Source organism: Podarcis liolepis (assembly GCF_965112155.1).
Source record: "Podarcis liolepis genome assembly, chromosome: 8".
Lineage (NCBI taxonomy): Eukaryota > Metazoa > Chordata > Lepidosauria > Squamata > Lacertidae > Podarcis > Podarcis liolepis.
This window is the reverse complement of record NC_139560.1, coordinates 41,386,431-41,407,453: the sequence shown is the minus strand read 5'-3', so window position 1 is coordinate 41,407,453 and position 21,023 is coordinate 41,386,431. Positions and strand designations below refer to the sequence as shown.

The 21,023-nt window shown below is 43.3% G+C and overlaps 1 protein-coding gene and 2 long non-coding RNA genes across 50 annotated transcripts in view; 1 reads left to right on the top strand and 2 right to left on the bottom strand.

The window, feature by feature from the left end:
• The window catches only part of DTNA (dystrobrevin alpha), a 194,544-nt gene that overhangs the window by 50,365 nt on the left and 123,156 nt on the right, over window positions 1-21,023 (top strand). The window lies entirely within an intron of this gene.
• LOC310713781 overlaps window positions 1-21,023 on the bottom strand; it is a 91,209-nt gene that overhangs the window by 46,766 nt on the left and 23,420 nt on the right. The gene's annotated exons all lie outside the window — the stretch shown is intronic.
• Window positions 2,486-19,867, bottom strand: LOC310713780. 2 transcript variants are annotated; one of them, XR_014529456.1, is made up of 3 exons: window positions 19,675-19,867; window positions 8,232-11,808; window positions 2,486-4,100 (listed from the first exon to the last, which is right to left on the bottom strand). It is a non-coding gene; the product is annotated as an uncharacterized lncRNA (long non-coding RNA). The 2 variants fall into 2 exon arrangements; XR_014529457.1 differs by having other exon boundaries at window positions 3,463-3,826; window positions 11,749-11,808.

The following is a 21,023-nucleotide window of genomic DNA, read 5'->3' as shown; positions in this document are numbered from 1 at the left end:
GGGCATGCAACATTTACTCTGGGGTTGCCATTGAAAATGGGGTCCTGGGAAAGTGATCACACATGCACACACCAAGGGTCTATAAATTTAAGCTGACCTTGGACATATGCATGACTGACCAAAAATTTGTGGTTGCCAGGACCATGCTCCTCCTGCAAAAAGCCATGAGGTTTACATTTGAAAGGTTTAATGTTTTTTATTTCACAAGCAGAGGTCACAGCTCTCAGCTTCATCACATTCCAGAGAAAAACCATGCTAATATGAATTGAATAATGGGGCAATATTGGGTCCTGCAAAAGAGATTCCTCTTTGTAACTGTAGGAAGGAGGCTCCCTACAGATACATATGCCCATCTGCAGGAGAAAACTTCAGCTAAACCTAACTGGACTGACTAGAGTCATCATTTTGATCAAAGTGGGAATTAATGTTCCCATCCATAGTCACTACACATTATGCATGACAAGTCGCTTGCATCTCTGGCTCAGTCAGGACTATGGTCTGACATAGGGAGACAGAACTATTCATTTTGGACATAAGCTGGATAGGCTAGTTAACATTCTGGGGTTTGTTGTTTTTCCTCCTATGTTTTTATATAACGAGAGATTAATATTTCCTTTAGGTATTTGGAAAACATGCAAAAGTCTTTAGCATGGAAATCTCATATCATAGCTTGATCACATTCCAGAGAGAATCTTGCTGGCAGCCGGATTTTCAGAATCCATAACAGGGTTTTTTCTCTCCCTAAATCCATGCAATTATTCACCATGAAATCCTGTCACTGAATGCTGAGCATTTTCTTCTTTTAGTCTTACATGAATGTAAGCATTCCACTGTGAGTGATTGAAGCCTCAATTGTTTCCAGGTTACAGTACATGTTTTCATAAGGCTTTGTGTTTCACCACAGTGTTCCCTAGAGTTGGAAACCCAAAGTGAATTCCTTCTGACTTGTAATCCTACTTCTCTAAAGAGGCAATCCTAGTAAGATTGCTATTAAATTGTGTGCATTGCCTTCAGTTTGTGTTATGTCTGAGACCTTGCTTATTGGTTTGACCAAAATTACTCTCTTTTTAATTGCATTGTGTTATCTTTGGAGACCAGGTCTTCAGTTGTAATCTATAGGTTTGCTATAAACATACTTAACTGGACTTTTGCTGAGGAGTTTTCTGTTTATGAGTCTCCCTGCTGGGTTAGTAATTACAAAAGGTCTGGAGCAGCCAGATCCTGCTGTTGTAGTGATCATTAAGATCCAGGAATCTTCTATTATTGATACTTGTGTTCATAAACACTTCCTCAGGATGTAGATTCCATCTTGGCTCCCTAGACCCCTTCCGTGTAGATGAGCACTACATTCTTCAACCAGTTGGTAAGCATTCCCAAGCCCTTGATGGTGTGGTGCTGCTCAGGACAGTAACCAGGGTTGAAGTGACCCAGGCTTCAGTGCTGTACATTCAATGTTGTGGGGGTTACAGATCTTCCTGTTTGTTGGCCCATTGATTTCTATGGATGTTTCTAATCATGGACAGGCAGAAATGCAGCATGGGAACTCTCGTGTTTTATTTGATGATGTCACCACAGACTTTTCAGTTTCTTTAGCTTCAGACTGCTGCTTTCTCTGTGACTAAAGCTGTCAACCAGCCTTCTCCAAACTGGTGCCCTTCAGATGTTTTGGAAAGCAAAAAAATTCCACCCCTATGTTTTGGGGAACCCCAGCTGAGACTCGAAACTGTGGAACCTGATGTCCTTTATGATGTCATCCTTGTCAATACCAGAACTGAGACTTTTGTTGGCATCCATCTGTCCTGAGACACAGTGGAGTGCACCTTCAAGGGTGAACTCACACTGGAGAATCACAGTACCAGCTGTGGCTGCAAAGACTGGTAACTCATATCGGCTGTCTCCCATGTTGTTTTTGCTGTGCTAGCAGCATGTAAGTGACCCCTCCAGGGCACAAGCCTGGGCAGTGTGTATGGAGGTTCTCAGCGGCCCAGGAGAAAAGACCTTCCTCTCTGCATTGCTAATGTGATCCAAAGAGAGGCAGAGCAATATATTTGGCAGCAGTGTGGCTGCAGGAGTTGCCAGAAAGAGGCATACAAGATGCCATCCAACCGTCTTAGGGACTGCACTCCAGATTTGGGTAGGGTTTACGTATTAGCCTTTTCTGCTCCCAAAGATTTCCTACAAGACAGCAGGTACAGATTTTTCCTCAAGGTTTACTCCCAAAGTCTTTCTCATGAATGAGTATGGCTGCAAGGCAATGGAAGTTTAGAATCAGTTTTCCTTCTCCTAAATGGACTACCTTCCCAGGTTGATGAGCCACATCTATCCCTCACTTCCCTCTACAGCACATGTAGAAACTGGCTTCTTGACTATTAGACCCACTATTAGTCTCATCCACTCAATCCACTGAAGCCTGTCTTCACATGCAGGGGAACCCACTGAGGGCTTGAGACCCATTGGTTCCCCTCACCTGGTTTAGCTGGCCAATCAAAGCCGTTTCCTGGGGTGTGGCCACTGTTGCATGCTGACAGTTCTAGGAGTCACAAGTGAGAGCTAAGTGCAGAACAGGGACCAAAGGGGGACAAACTACCCCACTAGGAGCACGACATGTTTCGCACCAGAGGTACCACCCTTCACCTGCTGGAATTTTGAATGGCTACTGCAAATGATAGCTTCTTCTTTTTTAATGGATTTTTACAAAAATTGCCAGAAAGAAAAGTGGAAGTTCTAGGAGATATCTATGCTTATGGAGATGAATTAATGGTCCATTATGTACTAGTTTATTTTTGAAATAAATAATAAAATTATAGTACCACAAGGAACTAATACTAGATATACTGGGTTTGGAAGTAGATGAAAGAAGGGCTCAAGAAGTTGTTTATCAGCCAGGTATGTGTGCTCAAATTGAAGACTTGATACAGCCATGTACAAAATGTCAAACCTTCAGAAATAAAAACCGCAAAGGGCCTGTTTTTCCTTGAGGGATTTCAAAAAGACCTTGTCACAAGCGAGACTAGAGTCTCAAGGCAGAACAATGAAATGATTGCAGTACAAATTGGCAGAGAGGGTTTCAGACACTGAGATGCCTGAGACTACATCAAGAGGCAGAATGATAAGAAGACCTGTAAGATGTGAGGAGTAATATTTTCTACCCCAAAAGTTATATGTAATGATAGTAGAGACCAAACTGTTCCCATGATTGGGTATATGATGGGAAGCAATTCTAGGGTCACAACAAGGAATTGAAACCTCCGGCATCCACCACCCTTTCTTCTTTGTGAAAGAGTTGCACAGTATTAAGTAAAGCTTACTTCCTCCAAAATTTCATTCTCTTGGAGCACCCTTTTATAAAGTCTGCAGCTCCAAACATCCAAGTGTGCTTTCTGAAAACTGTAGGTAGTTTGACCTATCAGGGCAGCAGATGTCTGTGTGCCCAGGGGCCTCCTTTATTTGGTATGTTCTTGGACTGCCTCTTGCATTGGCTTTTGCTGTCCCATATGGTTTAAGTCACACCAGCAGTTTCTATGCTTCTTTGACTTGGGAACAAGTCAAAAGTCAGATTTTGAAAGTAATTATAAGGGTTGGTAATTCATATTCAAGTCAAGTCAAGTCAAGTAACCTTTATTGCCATCATATAAGAACAATCAGAATACATTCAGAATAGATAGGCCAGTGTGATCTCGGGTAATTCATATTGCATCGAGCACCAGCATTGTCGGGCATGTGCCAAAGCCCCAGTATCCTGGGAGGACCCACCATGGTGCATCTGCAGTCTCCCACACTTGCCCTTTTTCTTTGGTTGGTGGTGGGATTGCAGCTTGCTGTCATCCTGAGGGAGGGAAGCAGCTTTGCAGCCACTGCGATTAGACCATCTTTGGAGACCTCCTCTCAGCCTATCCTGTTTTTGAGAGCTTTCCAGTTGTGCTGCTGTATTAATGGAATGCCACCCACAGAAATCTTACCAGCACCAACCTTAATAAAAAAATTAGTAGTAGGCAAATGCTTTTTAATGTTTTTGGCTAGACATTCATAGAATCATAGAATTTTAGAGTTGGGGGAACCCCAAGGGCCATTTAGTCCAACCCCCTGCAATGTCATAAGACCTCAGCCAGAGAAATTTGGCACGCTTTGAGAGAGGCTCACTTAAGGACAGAAGCTGGATCTACTATGTTTTACTTTAACAAGCTGCATAATATGGCTCTTGCTGAAGGTGGAGATGTGCGTTTACATCTGATGGAGATGCAAAATCTGAGACATGAGCTGCAACAGAGAGGACTCAACTTTCCAGAGGCTGTGTATTCTTTCATGATACTACAATCTTTGGGTTCAGGTTGGGAGTCTGTTGCAACCCAGATTGCTGTGCAGCCAACCGCTCAGCTGACAGTGGACTATGTAACTGCCGTGATATTGAATGAAGCAGATCGCCGGGGTGCTAGCTGCATGGGCAAGGGGGAGTCTTCACAGACGTCATCCCATAGTGCAGTGGAACCACCAGATGGCGCCAAAGCTTTGAAGGCAGTGAAATGCTACTCGTGTGGACGTCTAGGCCATATGAAGAGGGAATGCAGATATCCCAGGGCCAAGACAGAGCAGCGCAGCGAAAGCTCATCGCGTGGAAAAGGCCGAGGCAAAGGCAAAGGTCCGGTGTCTAGGACAACGCAGCACAAGGCTATGGTTTCACGCTTCACTCCAAAGGTTGCAGAGGTCCAGAAGACGTCTAGATCTTTCTTCGTTGTTGATTCAGCAGCAACCCACCATATGTGCAACGATAAGAGACTGTTTGTGTCTTTTACACCGCAGGAAGGTGCGATTCACCAGGCGGATGACCACACTATTCCGAGTAAAGGCTACGGAACTGTTGTTCTTCACAGTTTGGACTTATCGATACAGAATGTGCTTTACGTGCCAGACGCCAAACATAATCTGCTCAGCGTTGGACAGTTGAATGAGCGGAACATTGACGTGTCCTTCAAGAACAAGAAGTGCATCATCACAAAGAAAAATGATTATGTATTGCATGCTGAATATGTTGATCGTTTGTTTGTTTTGTATTATGATGATGTTGAAAAGGATGACACTTGTTGCATTGCAGGTTCTAACAAAAGTTTGCATGCAGAATGTATTCATGATTTTCACCGAAAATTTGGTCATTTGCATTTTGAGGCAGTATCTAAAATGCCTGCCTTGGTTGAAGGTATGACTCTTAAACCCTGCAGGTACCACATGAAGTGCAAAGCATGCGCAGCAAACAAGGTGAAAATGGCTGCGAAAGGTAAGGTGTCTAGTAGGCAAGCTACGGAACCATACCAGGTTGTTCATGCAGATTTGGTTGGACCACTAGCGCCCTCTTTGGGTGGCAATAGGTACTTCATGGTTCTCATTGATGCATTTTCTAGATATATTTTTGTGTACAATCTCAAGCAGAAATCAGAGGCTTTTCCTAGGTTCAAGGAATTCTGTGCTTGGTTGGAAAATGTGCATGGTAAGAAGATAAAGACTCTTTTCAGTGATCGCGGGGGAGAATTCACTTCTCAGCAGTTTGAAGCTTTTCTGACTGAGAAAGGAATTCAACACGATTTGTCTAGTCCTCGCTCGCCATGGCAGAATGGACTTGCGGAACGGGCAAATCAGACATTGCTTCAAGGGTTAAAAACCTTGCTGCATGATGCCAATCTTCCAGAGAGTTATTGGGCCGAAGCTCTCTCGTGTTTTGCTTACAGTTACAATCGCAGGTTATCTTCAGCGATTGGTTGTACCCCCTATGAGAAGATGTTTGGCAAGAAGCCATACATCAAACACATGAAGATTTTTGGTTCTGACATGTGGGTTCACTCACCACAGAACTCCAAGTTAGACAAGCGTGGATTGCATGGTATCTTTCTAGGTTATCAGAAAGGGTCTTACAGAATAATGATGACTGACTCTAAGACAATTAAGCTCACGAGAAGTGTTGAGTACAATGCAAAGTGGGGGGAGAATGTGGGAATTTTCCAATGTTATCCTGATGACGGTGATGAGACTGAGGATAGTCAAAAGCAACCACAACAACCCACACCCACTGATGAAGGTTCTGAGTCTGAATCTGAAACTGAATCGGGTGATTCAGAGGATTTCAAGAGTGCGAAAGCCTCTATGCGACCCTCTGAAAGCTCTGATCAAGAATTGGAAGAACCATTGTTCACAATAGGTCGTTTTTCTCCCAAGAAGGAAGAGGAGAGTGTTGAAGACTTAAGGCTAATTCGTAGGTCACAGAGAGCCACAAAAGGCAAACCTCCAAAGAGATTTGCTGATGAATTTGCTACGATAGCAGTAACAGCTGTTAAAAGCTCCAAGAAGGTATTTGAACCTTCAAGTTTCCAAGAAATCCAGGGTTTGGATTCAAAGGAAGCTGAGCCATGGTTAAATGCCATGAAGGCTGAGCTTGATTCCTTAGAAAGGAACAAAACATGGGAACTAGTTCCAGTAGTTCCAGGAATGAAACTGCTTGGAAGCAAATGGGTCTTCAAAGCGAAGACAGATCAAAATGGCAAGATAGTCAGGCACAAAGCCAGATTGGTAGCCAGAGGTTTTGCACAGGTACCAGGTGAAGACTATCACGAGACCTACTCACCCACAGTGAGATATGAGAGCATTAGGCTTATGCTCAAGCTAGCTGCAGAGGAAAATCTACACATAAGTCACCATGATATTAATACAGCTTTTCTGTACGGATCTCTGGATGAATCACTTTATATGCTTCCACCTGATGGCGTACAGGTAAAACAGGGATTTGTTTGTGCTCTGAAGAAATCCCTTTATGGTCTCAAACAAAGTGCACGGTGTTGGCACACAAAACTCACTGAAGTATTGTTTTCTCTAGGTTTTCAGCAAGGGAAAGCTGATCCATGTGTATTTGTCAAAGAGGAGGGGCAAAAGAAACTGTACTGTTTGTTTTATGTTGATGATTTATTATTCTTTTGGAAAGATGTCGCAATGTACAATAACGCCCTAGCTCAACTGAAAGAGCATTTTGACATGAAAGATCTTGGTGAGGTAAACAACTACCTATCTCTGGAAATAGAGAAAGATCAAGATGGTAACATACTAGTACACCAGTCACGGAAAATTGCTGATGTGTTAAGTAAACTAAACCTAATGGATGCTAACCCTGTAGACACACCGATGACAACAGGTTATCAGGTAGATGACACTGAAGAAGCATTTTCTGACACTACACTGTACAGAAGTGTGCTAGGCAAGCTAAACTTCATTGCCAGATGTTCAAGACCAGACATTGCTGTTAGCTGTAATTTGCTAAGCAGACAAGTCAACAATCCTAGTGTCAAGGATTGGAAGGCTCTGAAGCGCATAGCGCGGTATTTGAAAGGCACTATGCATTACAGACTGAGACTTAACAATCAGAAGTCTGGTGGTCTTGAGATATTTGCAGATGCAAGTTTTGGAAGTGACACTACAGACAGGAAAAGTACATCTGGAGTTTGCTACATGTACAATCAGGGTCTGTTTGATTGGTCATGCAAGAAGCAAACAACAGTTAGCTTAAGTACTTGTGAAGCTGAACTGAATGCACTGTCTTATTCACTTAAGGATTGTGAATGGTTAGTACAATTGTGCAAAGATATGAAAATTCCTGTCAAATGTCCAATCCAGGTTTACCAGGACAACAAAGCATGTTTGGCTTTGCTGAAATCTGAAGGTTGTAAGCAAAGCACGAAACACTTGCAATTAAAGTTGCAGCATGCTAGGGAATGTATTCAGAAGGGACTCGTAACGGTATCCTATATGCCAGGTAATGAAATTCCTGCTGATGTATTGTCCAAAATTGTATCAAGGGATCAACACTGTACCTATGTGCAGAAGTTGGGTTTGTACTGATATTGTACGAACACGCTGCCCAGTGATGTTCACAGAAAGGGGGAGGATGTTGGTTTCTGCTTTCCTTCACTGTGCAGCAAAAGGGCTTGTCACGAGACAGGTGTTTACATTCCACAGTCTGTACTGTTGGAGTTTCTCACGGGAAAGGGAGGCTGGATGTGACGTACACTGGTTTCCTGTTTTTCTCTGTGTGATTCTCTCCGAGCTGTTGAGGAGAGAGGATGCATTTTCTCTGCTCCGGCAGAGGCAAGATGTCTTTCTGTAATATACCAGCTTTGAACTGTAAATAAAGCAATATAGAGTATGCAGCACGTACTCCTCATCCTTCCGCTGGGCACGAGACTCTGCTTTAAATCAACAGGTTTCTGTGCAGTTCTTATTACTTTTTTTGTTTTTTAAATCTTCCGGTAATAATTGCTTTGGCAGCTTTTATTGATTTTGTATTAGGATTTCATAGTATTTGTTCTACCATGTTAAGCAGATGCTGTCTTATGAGCTTTGTGCAAAATAACAAAAATAACTGGCTCCAACAGCACCAGTCTTATAGGTCTCTAAATCTGACCCCAGAGTTCATAGATGAATGGGTGCATATTTATGCATTGCGTTTACATGGGGATCCAGTACCATTCCAAGGCAAGCTAGAAAATGGAGTGGGGGTCAAGTGCAAAAATGAAGAGTTTGTTAACAAAATCAGCAGGTAACAGAGAAATAACTTCATAGTTGACGCAGAAGCTGTATTCATCCAGTCCAGGCACAATATTTTGAATTTGCATATCCAGTGCACACTTTACTTGCTGATGTTGAATTTCACATTGCAACATTCAGTCTTCCTCTCCCCAAAGGGTGTGATGTAATTTGGATGTGCATGCTAATAAATAAAATATTTTGCTGAAAGAACTGTTGCCGTGAGACTGGACTTTTCAGTGATTCAGTAAGTTTGGTAATGTGGCAAATTCTCTCTGGAGCTGTATCTACAAGCAAACCCATGGGCAAGAGAACTGCAAGATAGCTTTAATAGCTCTTAATGGAGAGAGATTCCTTATTCAGGAAGTAACTTGAGTGCATAGTGCATTCCTGAATGAGCATGGATTTAAACACATGTTATATGCTGCTTTCCTTGATCAGCATCCCTTTTCTAGCCATTTGTTGATGGTATATTTTGAAGTGAGAATTTGCTGAGTAGGTAGTTTGTCAGCTGGTCAGCTGAGTGTTTTGGATAATACGACCGCACTTAAATATTGTAATGAAAGGGATTGCATAAATGACTAGATAGGGAAATGCTAAGAATGACACTCTGGTTTTTTCAGATACATAGGTATCCAGTCAGTTAACACAGGGCTGTCCGTGGTGAAGTTTTGTAAAACGTAAAATGTATGATTTGATTCACAACTCAATTTTCCAATGTGCAACCTGATCTTAGCAGGATTACTTGGAAGGAAGTCTCATTGGCTTCACTGGTACTTACTATCACATAAGTATGCTCCAGCCTTAGTTTTTTTAAACTGTATGTTTCTATTCACTTTGTTCTATTATGAGGTTTCTATAGATTTCCGTGTGTCATCTATTTTTTTCTGACAAGTTTGTTACTATTTCTACCCTCTTCAGTGATTTGGTGTTTTTTTCTGATTTCATCTTAGCTATATTGTTTTATTTATTAAGTAGCTGGTGCTATTACTGATGATAGCCTATGTTTCCATGGAACCCCTGTGGATTGTGATTGTACTGTTAAGATGCTATCACTCACTTCTTCAAAGTTGCAAACAAGGGAACTGTTGAATCCAGCTCTGAACTTGCTCCACAGCCTAATATGGGTATAAAATGTATCTGGCCTCAACACTTCATAGTACTAGTCTGCCAGAATTTTACTTTGGACTGTTCCATGAATTCACTCAAAGCAGTAAATGCAAAAAATATATCAGAGCTACAACAAGCTGCCCTGTTAACTGGACCTTTCACTGGTCAACATTTAAAAAAACTTTTAGAACCAAACTACACATGATGCTAAATGTGTATTTGAATCTAACCTGCAAGCTTTTTATATTACAGATCTTTAAATGCTGATGATTAATGGGTTCAGCAGAGGTGTATGTGGGGGTTGGCCTTTGTCAAGGATGCAGGCCTGGGGTGTGTGTGTGTGTGTGTGTGTGTGTGTGTGTGCAGAAATCATGCCTCTCCATGGAACGGCTTGGAGCCCATCCGTCCATGTACTTCTCAGGCTGCTCCTCCACCATTCTAGGTGGCTGAGTGAGGCACGCAAGCACCTCTGGATGCCTTGGCAGAGGAATCTGGTTGCTGGCATGGGCCATTGCAGCAGCCCTACAGGGTCCCCTCCCCAGTTGGCTGGCAGTGCTATTAGAAGTGTGAGCAGAGTGCCTGGTGGAGCTCGGAGGGAAGAAAGATGGAGAGAGTGGGTGAAAGTTGCAGGAGGAGGGGAAAAGGAGGAGAAAATAGCAGCTTCAGAATGTGGGATTGCCGTCAGGGTCATGGGGGGCAGGGGGGATAGGATTAAACTTCCCCTCTGTGCCTGCTACAGTCCCAATAACCACCAACTCCCCCCAACCTGATGCTATTTGTCTCTGAAAAAAACTCTGCATGCTTAATACAGAGAAGCATTTAATGTCACATGTAGATTGGCATTGCAGGGCATTGGACTAGATGACCCTTGTGGTCCCTTCCAACTCCAGAAGTCTGTGATATAATGATGGTGATATATATGGAAGAGACATATTACAGAGCTGAGACTCCAGCCAGGGGGAAAAGGCAGAAAACCTCCCACAAGCACAAAATGTAAAGCTTTGGGAGGGCTATGTCTTCCGATATAAATGAATGACCAGCTTAATATTTTTTAGGGATAGCATTCCATGGCTGGCAGGGGTGTAGGGAGGCACCACTGAAAGACCCTCTTTCTCATAGCCACCCTCTGAACTTTAGATGGAGGTGTCACTTGCAAAAGGCATGATCAATTAAAGTGCTTTTTTCACTTTTGGAAACTCCAAGTAAGTGAAATAGGTGCTGTTCCCTATCTCAGGAATTCAGCCTGTTATAATAGTAAAATAAGGTGGATGTATTAATATTTGCTTTCTTAGGGATGCTCTTTCTTAAATGCATCTTAAAATTAAATGCATTAGGATGCTGCTTATTGCCTTGTTTATGGGTCATGAGTAGGTCCAAGCCCTTATTAATCTATTGGTTGAAAATTTTAAGCTAGGGGATTTCTGTAAAGGTAGAGCTGAGCAGTTTAGCAGCTTGGATTTGGTAAGCTACAGAGAGACGGTATTGTGAGAAGATCTGCCCTGATCTCTATTGGCAGAAGGTTCAGCAAAACCATTAAGCTCAGAAAGGCAAGAATGATAGAGCTGTGTGGGGTAGAATCCCGGTGACTTCCAGGCAGACTGAGCTGTGAACTGTGTTACACAATACAAGCTAATTAGCTGACAAAGTGCTGAGTTGCATTGCAAAGTGATTTGCTTAGATTCCTCAGGCTGAGTTCTTGGACAGTTTAATTGTCAATAGCATTGCTGGAAAATCTCAGTGAAGGTGAAACTGACCAGAAGGAAGATGAACTTGGAGGATCCGGTTTCAGACAGGGAGTTTAGCTAGCCATACAAGCATTTCTTGATGAGAGCAGGAGAACTTGCAGGTCTGCCTTAAATGTGGGTCAGCATGGTGACCTTGTTTCAGCAGAGACTAAATATGTTTCACTGACAAGCATTAGACACACCTTTTTGTTGCAAGTTCTGTTGCCTATGACCTGACCTTGCTGCTCTTTTGAGAGATTTTGCTATTTACGTATGGGTAACAGTAGGATTGGTATTCATCAACTAAATTGCAGTTAAGCTCAGAACAAGAGGATACAAATTATACCCAAGTACTTACAGACTTGCTGTGAATTCTCTGGATGTGTGTGCAGGAAATACTTGTTTCTCACTCTTGTTTCTGAGTTTGTTGTACAAGTTGAAATAAGGGAAAGAAAGACAGGATATTTTTTTAGTCTACCAGAGGGCAACAATCCAGTAGATATAATTCCTTATGTTGGAAACTAAAACAGTACAGCAGGTTTCAATCCAGTTGAATCTCATGTTATGCAACCCAGTGAGTAATTGCTTTGCTAAAACATTTCAGTTAAAGAGGTATAGGTAGAAGAACTTCTCTATAGCCAACTCCAGGCAAAGGCAAACTCAGCCCTCCAGATGTTTTGGGACTACAACTCCCATCATCCCTAGCTAACAGGACCAGTGGTCAGAGATGATGGGAATTGTAGTCCCAAAACATCTGGAGGGTTGAGTTTGCCTATGCCTGGCCAACTTCATAGAAAGCTGAGTGAGTTACAGCTCTCCTCCATCCTTGAACTCCCTTTTACTTTACCTATAATTGCTGCCCAGTATTGGAGCACTTTGCATTTGTTTATAGAGGCATGTCACTAATAAGAGTGGCTTTCTCACAGGGTTGGCTCACCAATGCCACCACTGGCCCAGGAGACATATCAGGCTTACCAAGTAAGTCCATCCCCACCAGCCTCTCAGTTTTGACTACAGTGGCAAACAGAAAACAAGTTAAAATAGAAAAGTATGGGGTGTGTGGAGATCTCTGCCCAGCTCACACTCTAATGGAAGTTTAAGTTGTCTCCCTGATAAACAGATGAGTTGGGAGGCAGGCCTTAACCCTCTCCTCAGCTTTTCTGCACACAGCAGTTGAGGAGAAGTGGGTTGTGTGTCCTTTGTGTGTGATAAGGAAGAAGTGAGGAGCCTAATTCTATCCTTTTTCAGTTTGCTGGAAGCATCACGTTTTCTGTGGATATTTTTGAAAGAATGCACAAGAAGCCTGCATTTAAAATGTCTGTATTCTTTATGCACTCTTTGCATATTCCTCCCCCACAAGATGTTTTTATACTTCTGTAAACCTCAGGGTTCCACTGTCTGCCAATATTTCTGTAATGTGTGGGGGTACTGTGGTTTTGACTACACAAGTGTGGGACCTCTCCCCTAAAGATATGGGATAAAATACGTAATGTTTTGTAGCTTGAACCATGATTTGTGCCCTTCTTTAAATAATTGTTTCTGTGCAGGGTGAGTAATTCTTATCTTTAGACTTCACTGGAGACTTAGTATTGTCAAAGCAGCTAAATCATTGCCTGTGAGCAGCCATGTTTGCTATGGTGATTGTTTGGCAGTATGCCACCAAATGCTGCCCACAGTCGCTGAAAAGCTGACCTTATAACAGCATCAACAGCCTTTTCTCTTGCTTTAGCTGACATATTTGAAGCTCTGGAAACTGTTTTCAAAACAGCATACATAATGAAGCATTGTGCTTGTAAGAGCAATTGTGCTTCAGTCTATCAGGTTATTTTAGGGTGCAGCATCTAGGAAAGGACAGAGCAGAGAAACAGTTGCAGAAGACAGTCACCCTTCTTCAAATTTGTGTAGGGTTTTTCTCAGCAGCATTCAGGTGTCACAATGCACGATGGTTTATTGTGACCATGGCTAATTGTACCAGTTTGCAAGCCTTGGGTTTGTTTGTTTCCATCCTACCTCTAGTATGAAGGAAAGGAGCAGATTGAACATTTTCACTTTTTTATTAGCTGCAGTTCAGTGTTATGTCTGAACCCTAAACAGTAGTTCCTCTTAACCAGAGGTCCTCAAACTCTTTCAGCAGGGTGCCGGTCCACTGTCCCTCCTGTGTCTTGCGAGCGGCAGGGGCTGGCGGCGGCGGAGAGACGATGAGTGGTGCGCGAAAGGGCTCCAGAGGGGGGCTGCTTTAAATGGCGGCCACTTGAGAGGGGCACTCAGCCAACCATGGCACCAGCGGCAGCGGAGGGACAATGAGCGGCACACAAAAGTTCTCCAGAGAGGGGCTGGCACCAACAAAGCCCAGCCCCCTTCCTCCTCTAGGCAGAGCGGGGAGAATCCAGGAGGAGGGGCCGGGGCCGCCACCATGTGAGGGAGAGGGAAAGAATGCGTGCACAGTGATTCCCGAACTGTCCACAGGATGGATTTAGAAGGCAATTGGGTCTGATCCCGCCCATGGGCCTTAGTTTGCCAAGCCATGCTCTTAACTGTGGTTTGTTGAAACAAACCAGCTCTATACTCTATGGTTTGAGGCTGACATTTTTAAAAAATAAATAAACCAAGCTAACCCATGAATAAAATTAACCACACTTCGTTGTATTCAGATAATTAATGAAAACACAGGCAAAAGTTTCCAAACTTTTCCTCATGGCTGCACAGTAGCAGGGAGTATGTGAGCCTGAGGCCTGCACATACTTGTTCCTGTCATGATGAACCATGGTTATTGTGACATCTGAAGGCAATTAATAAGAATCAAATAAAAGCTTGCTGAGGTCAACATTGAAAATCAAGGTGGTAGCTCTCAGTCCTGCTTTCCTAACAGTTACATGTATTGAGTCACAATATTGTACATAAAAGGTCATGTGCAATGAAGTGTCAGTGCACATATCTATGCAAACAATGTGAAGAACAGGCGAGGCCCAAGAGCAAGGAACTGTCTCGATGTATCATTTGTAAAATCAACACTTCTGCCTCTTTGCATAATCAAATATGAGCAGGGAGGGGGGAAGTGGATGCAGAAATCATTTTCTAAAACAAATGGTTTCCCCACCCCCAAGTCCATTATAATGTCTATGATAGTCTGCCGTTTCCAGTCTTTCAAATGCTATAATACAATCAATCAGAACTAGTGTGACCAGCTTAACTTATTTGTAGGATTGTTAGATGCTCCTTATATAGTTTAAGGAGCTGTCCTTCATTTCAGCTCATTACAGCTCTATCTTTCTCAAAGGTGATCATTCATTTCACAATTCCCTCAGTTCACTATCATTCCATGGAGCCAATCGGCAATTAAGAGTGTTCCTTAATTTGAGAGTCTCATTTTGGTGATGGTGGTTATTGAAGACAATTAACATAGCACTTGAATTTCCAAAGCACATTACAATCTCCCCCATCCCGTTTACATTTCTATTGTTTCTTTTCCCTAGAACACAGTACAGGAATAATGCATTTAAAGCAAGGAAGGTATCCAGAATAAAACATGTGTTTATACTTCTCTGCAGTTTTATGAGGACTCCTACCCTCAAGCCTGGGTGTCTGGAACTCTCTCACTTAGCAGTCCTTATCTTCCTAACCCTCACAACACCACAAGATAAACCACTCTCATTCCCACCTTAGTAGGTTGTGACTAGGAAATAATGAGTTGCCGCTTCATTTGCAGGAAGCGGTTATTGAAAAGCTGTTTTGTTATATATTCCAATAAAGATTTGAGAGTGTAAACTAAAAAAAAATCCCTACAGCTTGAAAGCCTTAGACTAAAAGCTTGGTCGAATCTCTAAAAGAAAAAAGCTAACCAGCACTAAGAGAACTGTAACAGAAAACTTTATCTCTTTTACGTTCAGGGCTGCAAATCATAGAATTGTAAAGTTGGAAGGGACCCTGAGGGTACAAGAATAAAAATGTGAGCATAATGTCCATGATTAACTGTTTATGTAACTGAGATTTTACCTCCTGTTTGAGTTCATTGTGAATATTTAATGTTACTAAGTGTTACGGCTAAAATCTGGGTGCGGGGTTACTCTGCCACCCAGCTCATCGGACTAAGTCCGTGGGTCCCTGCGGAAGAAAATGAGCTCAGCCGGACGCAGGAGCAAACTGCAGAAGATCCAAGTTTATTGCGCAACAGGTTCAAGGCGAGATTGAACCGCCAGAAAGGGGTGACATGAACTTTTGAAATTTCCCTCCATATCCCAGAATACAGTGCAAAATACATCCCAGTTACATCATGAATACATTAAGAGGTTGGGTTACACAGATTAACATATGGAGGAGGGAGGGGTGAATATGCAGAGAGCTGGATGGAGGAGGGAGGGGGAATATGCAGAGCCGGAGATATGCGCAGATAAGCACATCCTGAGAAGACAATGGTCCATGTACACATAGTCTGTCACCTGGCATTGCCCAGAGGAAAGGTTTGGCAGAGTGATTTTGACAGGATTACTTGAGAGATTATGGAGGACAGGGGAGGGGTGATGGAGTCCTAGAGAAATTGAGCAAATATATTGTAGTGAAGAAGACATGCCCCCCCCCCTTCCGTAACACTAAGCGGCTTTTAAAAATAAACAAGTGGGTTGGATCTTGAGTTACCTGAGTGGAATTCTGCTCATGGAATGGAACAGTCTTGCATCCAGGGCCGTCTTAACCATATCCGGGGCTGTGGTGCAAAGATCCCTCTGGCGTCCGTCCCCCATTCCCCAGAGTTGTTGGCCTTTTTTTTAGGGAATCGGCACCATGCTCGCTTACACATTATCTCTAACAAGCCCTTAGAACAAATGAAAATAAAATGAAAAGGCAGAAGAAAATCTAATGAAGTCCTCAATTCCAAAGCAAGACTCATTCAAGTACTCAGCAGTTCTTCTATTTCATCCTCATGATTCAAATCACCACATATCAAAAAGTTAAAGCAACCACCAGTTTGTTGTTCTTTAAATAAAGTAATAAAGACACAGACAATGAAGTTCCCGGCCAATTTGTGTTTAAGTACAAAGTTTGCCTTCGTTCTAGTTTTTAACATGTGCTTGGTACCGTAGTTTGTGTCAGGTTGTGAGCTGCCCTGATATCTATGGGTGGAGGGCAGTATTAGTAGTACTACTACTAGTAGTAATAATAATAATAGTAATAGTAATGGTGATGATATTTTTCGCAGGGCTTGGAGTGAGAGGGTGATGGCCAGCTGCTGGAATGAATGGGGTAGGTGCTAAATGGTCTGGCTTGCTTTACAACCCCTAGGGACCTTGTTGGTGGGGTGGAAGGGCCGGAGAAGGAGCCCACCCACCAAGAAGAAGAAGAAGAAAAGTGAGGAGGCTTCCCTTCCCCGGAATAGAGTTGCCCGTAACATTAAACACAGGGCACAATTCCAGGGAGAGAGAGAAACCAGGGCAGCAGCTGCTGCTACTCACGGCTCGGGCTAGATGTAGCTGAGCAGGACAGGCAAGGGGACCATGCAAGCAGGGCTGCAAACCCAGGAGGAAGAAAGGGGGCAATTCCTTCCTTCCTTCCTTCCTTCCTTCCTTCCTTCCTCCTCCTCATGCTCCGCTTTCCCCTCGCCATCGCCCGCCTCCCTCTTCCCACAGGGCGGACGAGAGAGAGAGCGCTGCATGCCTGCCAGCCATATAGTTGGCAGGCACAGCTTCCACCCTAAGCCTCTTCCAGGGATTGCTCTCCTCCCGCTGAGGCTTGGGAAGGAAGCTGCACTCAGCCAGCCATATGGTTGGCAAGGCGCAGCTGGCTGGTGTGCAGGGAAAGGGGAGGCCGCCAGCAAAGCCACACAGCTCCCCCACTCACTGGGGCGCCCCGAGAGGCCGGCACCCTGGTGGAACGCACCAGTAACCCCAATGGGAAGGACACCTCTGCTTGCATCCATGGGACACTGCTGTGTCCCTTCCCTCTTCTCTGTATCCCCCCTTTCCTCAGTCTGCTCCAGAGGGTTGAGGGACCCTCTGGAACAGTGTGGGAGGTAGTGAAGAGGGAAATTGCAAAAATTGCCTCCTCCCTCCACTGCAAGTTCCATTCACGGAAGCTTTGCTGGATCCACTCCCCTTCTACAAAAGTAGGGACTCCTTCTCTCCACAAGATGCAACTGAATAATCTGGTATAATTAATATACCAGGCTGAAGAACATGGACACTGCTAAGGAAGGATTTAAACTCAAGTCTAAGATCAGCTCTGGTCTAAACTGCCACTTGGACTTACCTTGGATACTACCAAAGTGTTGTGCTGCAAGCTTTTGTATTTCCTTTCCTTACCTGATTCTAAGCTACACTTGCCTACTTCAGGTAAAATGGGGCAGTGCATCAGTCTATTATGAAATAAGGACAGATGTTCCTATTCCAGCTGTGCCTCCCAGATCCAGTTGCTCATCTCTCACTCATCACTGTGGGATGAATAGCAACTCTGGATGCTGCAGGCTCTGCTATCAATTTGCCAATCCAGGATTTGGCCACTTTAGAGCAGTCCAGACAAGGAAATTGCAGATCCCTCTGTGCTTGTTAGGCAGTTAAAATAATATCCAAGGAACTGTCTCTTCTATTTTGGAATTCATGGTGAGGAGAGCGTCACTGCTGTAATACGGATGGCTTTTATACACAAGGACAGTAAATAATCGTATTATAGGTCATGAATAATTTATGGTTCGTGTCTGTGTGCAGTTTATGCAAGAATTCATACCAAATATTTTCAGCCCTCATTAGACGAAGAGAAGGGGAATAATTCTCAGCACTATGTTTGTCTATCATCCTCTAATACAGAGTAGTAACTGAGGCTCAATATGTTGTATACATAACTCTTCTCTCTGCATTTATGAGTGTGTGTGCTTCTTATCGGTATTACTGGATGTTCAGTGGCAGGTTTCCCATTGTTAAAGATTATGGCCAGTGCAAAATTAATAATATGTATTTTTTAAGATTGTAGAACTAGAAAGCCACAACTGGCATGTAAACCAGCCCTGTGGTGAAGGGCAGGACCAACCAACCAAGCACTGGGCTGTATAAATCAACCCACACAACTGAGCCACAGCATGCCACAGATTACAGTAGGGAGAACCTTTACAGCAAATTATTCCAGCACCACATACTCAAGAGGAAGTCAAGAACAAGCAATAGCCATTGGATCAGTACTCACCGAACTTAGGAAAAAGTTCTTTCCCCACTGGTTTCATGGGTAAATCACATGGGAACAGAAGCATGCATGTTCATAAAGAGTGGTGACATGCTCAACTGGGCCAGCTGTTGTATCACATCACGCCCACTGGCATGGATGAAATTCAGTGCAACATGGCAGTATATCAGTAAAAAAGACAGAGTTCCAAAACACAGCATGTTACACTGTGTAAAAGGAACATTAGAAACCAGGCCAGAAGTGCTAGCATTATCACCAGAAAAACTAACACAATAAACCTCATGTCGGAAGGCACCCTGCGAAAAGCCTCCTGAGCTGACATGCCATCCTAGAGAGACGTCCTCAGTGGCTGCATCAAAAAACGGTAAAAGGTAAAGGACCCCTGGATGTCTAAGTCCAGTCAAAGGTGACTATGGCGTGCGGCGCTCATCTCGCTTTAAGCAAAGGGAGACAGCTTTCCAGGTCATGTGGCCAGCAAGATTAAACTGCTTCAGGCACAATGGAACACCATGACGGAAGCCAGAATGCATGGAAACACCATATACCTTCCCACCGCAGTGGTACCTATTTATCTACTTGCACTGATGTGCTTTCAAACTACTAGAGAAGGGGAATAATTTTCAGCACCACACTTGTCTGTCAACCTCTAATACAGAGTAGTAACTGAGGCTCAATATGTTGTATGGACAACTCTTCGCTCTGCTTTTATGGGTGTGTGTGCTTCTTACCAGTATTACTGGATGTATCAGTGGCAGGTTTCCCATTGTTAAAGATTATGGCCAGTGCAAAATTAATAATATGTATTTTTGATGAATGTAGCCACAACTGGCAATGTAAACCAGCCCTGTGGTGAAGGGCAGGACCAACCAACCAAGCACTGGGCTGTATAAATCAACCGACACAACTGAGCCACAGCATGCCACAGATTGCAGTAGGGAGAACCTTTACAGCAAATTATTCCAGCACCACATACTCAAGAGGAAGTCAAGAACAAGCAATAGCCATTGGATCAGTACTCACCAAACTTGGGAAAAATCACAAATATGAAGAGTGTTATTGAGCTCCGGATATTTAGATTGGCGCACATAAAAATTAAACATACCTATATCACATATGTAATTACCACTGTAATGATACCAAAGGTACATATGCCATGTTTGTATGAACCTCTTTCCTGGTTCAGACAAGGAGAAGCATTGTCCTGAAGCTGAGTGGGGTGGAAGAGGGTAATGGGCTGTGTTTGGGAACCTGCAAGCCTTCACAAGAGACCTAATTGACCATCCTCTCCCCCCCCACTCCAGGAAATGCACAAGGGGGACAAGATAGATTCTTGCAGATTCAGAGGATCAGCTAGGCCTTTGTGACATCATCAGCCCTCTCCATTCAAGCCTCTTTTCATGCCTAGCAACCACAGAGCATCAGTAATAGTCATGGTGATTGGTGTAATGGCTGCTTTGTGTTTTATCCAGGGTTGAATTCAATATACTGTACATGTGTTTCATATTTTCCCACCACCACCTTGTTCCCTGCCATTGTTTTCTACTTCTACTACTGTCTTGAAGCCACTGGCTAATGAAATGTCAGGCTTTTTACTGAAAAGAATTTCTGGACATTTCCATGAAGAAAGTATCCCTTTTACTTCAACCTCAGTTTTGTCCCCCAGTTATTTTAATTAATTAATTAATTAATTAATTAATTAAATTTGTATACCACCCTTCATCTGAAGATCAGAGGGCTGTTCACAACATACAGAAAATACATTACAGAACAAAAACAAACCCACCCACCCCCTCACACAAACACATTTAAAAGGCCACAGAATGTTAATCCGCCAAAAGCCTGTTTGTAGAGAAACATTTTTGCCTGACGCCTAAATATATATAATGAAGGTGCCAGGCAAGTGTCCCTTATGTATCTATAAACATGAGCTACAGTTGAACAGTGGTGAAGAGAAGAGGTGAAAGAGGCAGAGGTTTGAAGCCAGAGTGCCCGATAGACAGCAGACTGAGGTGAGAGTTGTAAGGGATTGGGAAAGGGAGCAGGAGTTCGGAAGGGGCATGGGGGAGAAAGGTGAAGTTTAGCCACTTCAAGAGGGAGCTTGCAGGCTGACACTCCCCAGTAACACAGCTTTAGCCTATTAATCCATGGCTACACTTTGAATACACATTCCTATCAACTGCTAAGCACTTCACTAATTGTATAGCTTGTGGATGTCTTACTGTGCATTATGTTTGGGCTAAATGTACAAGGCATACCATAACCAAAGGAGACTGCTACAATCTTATTGATAACTCCCTTTTCTCTGTATTTGGGAGTATTAGAGAAAACCTTGATGTCCACATTTTAGGCTGTTAACTCCTAATATTACCCAAGTTGTGGCAGTTCAATGGCCAAAATGAGAAAAGAAATTATATTCAGCTATTGAAAGGTTACAGAAGTGAGGCGAGTGGCCTCAAGGGAGAGGGCCTTTTC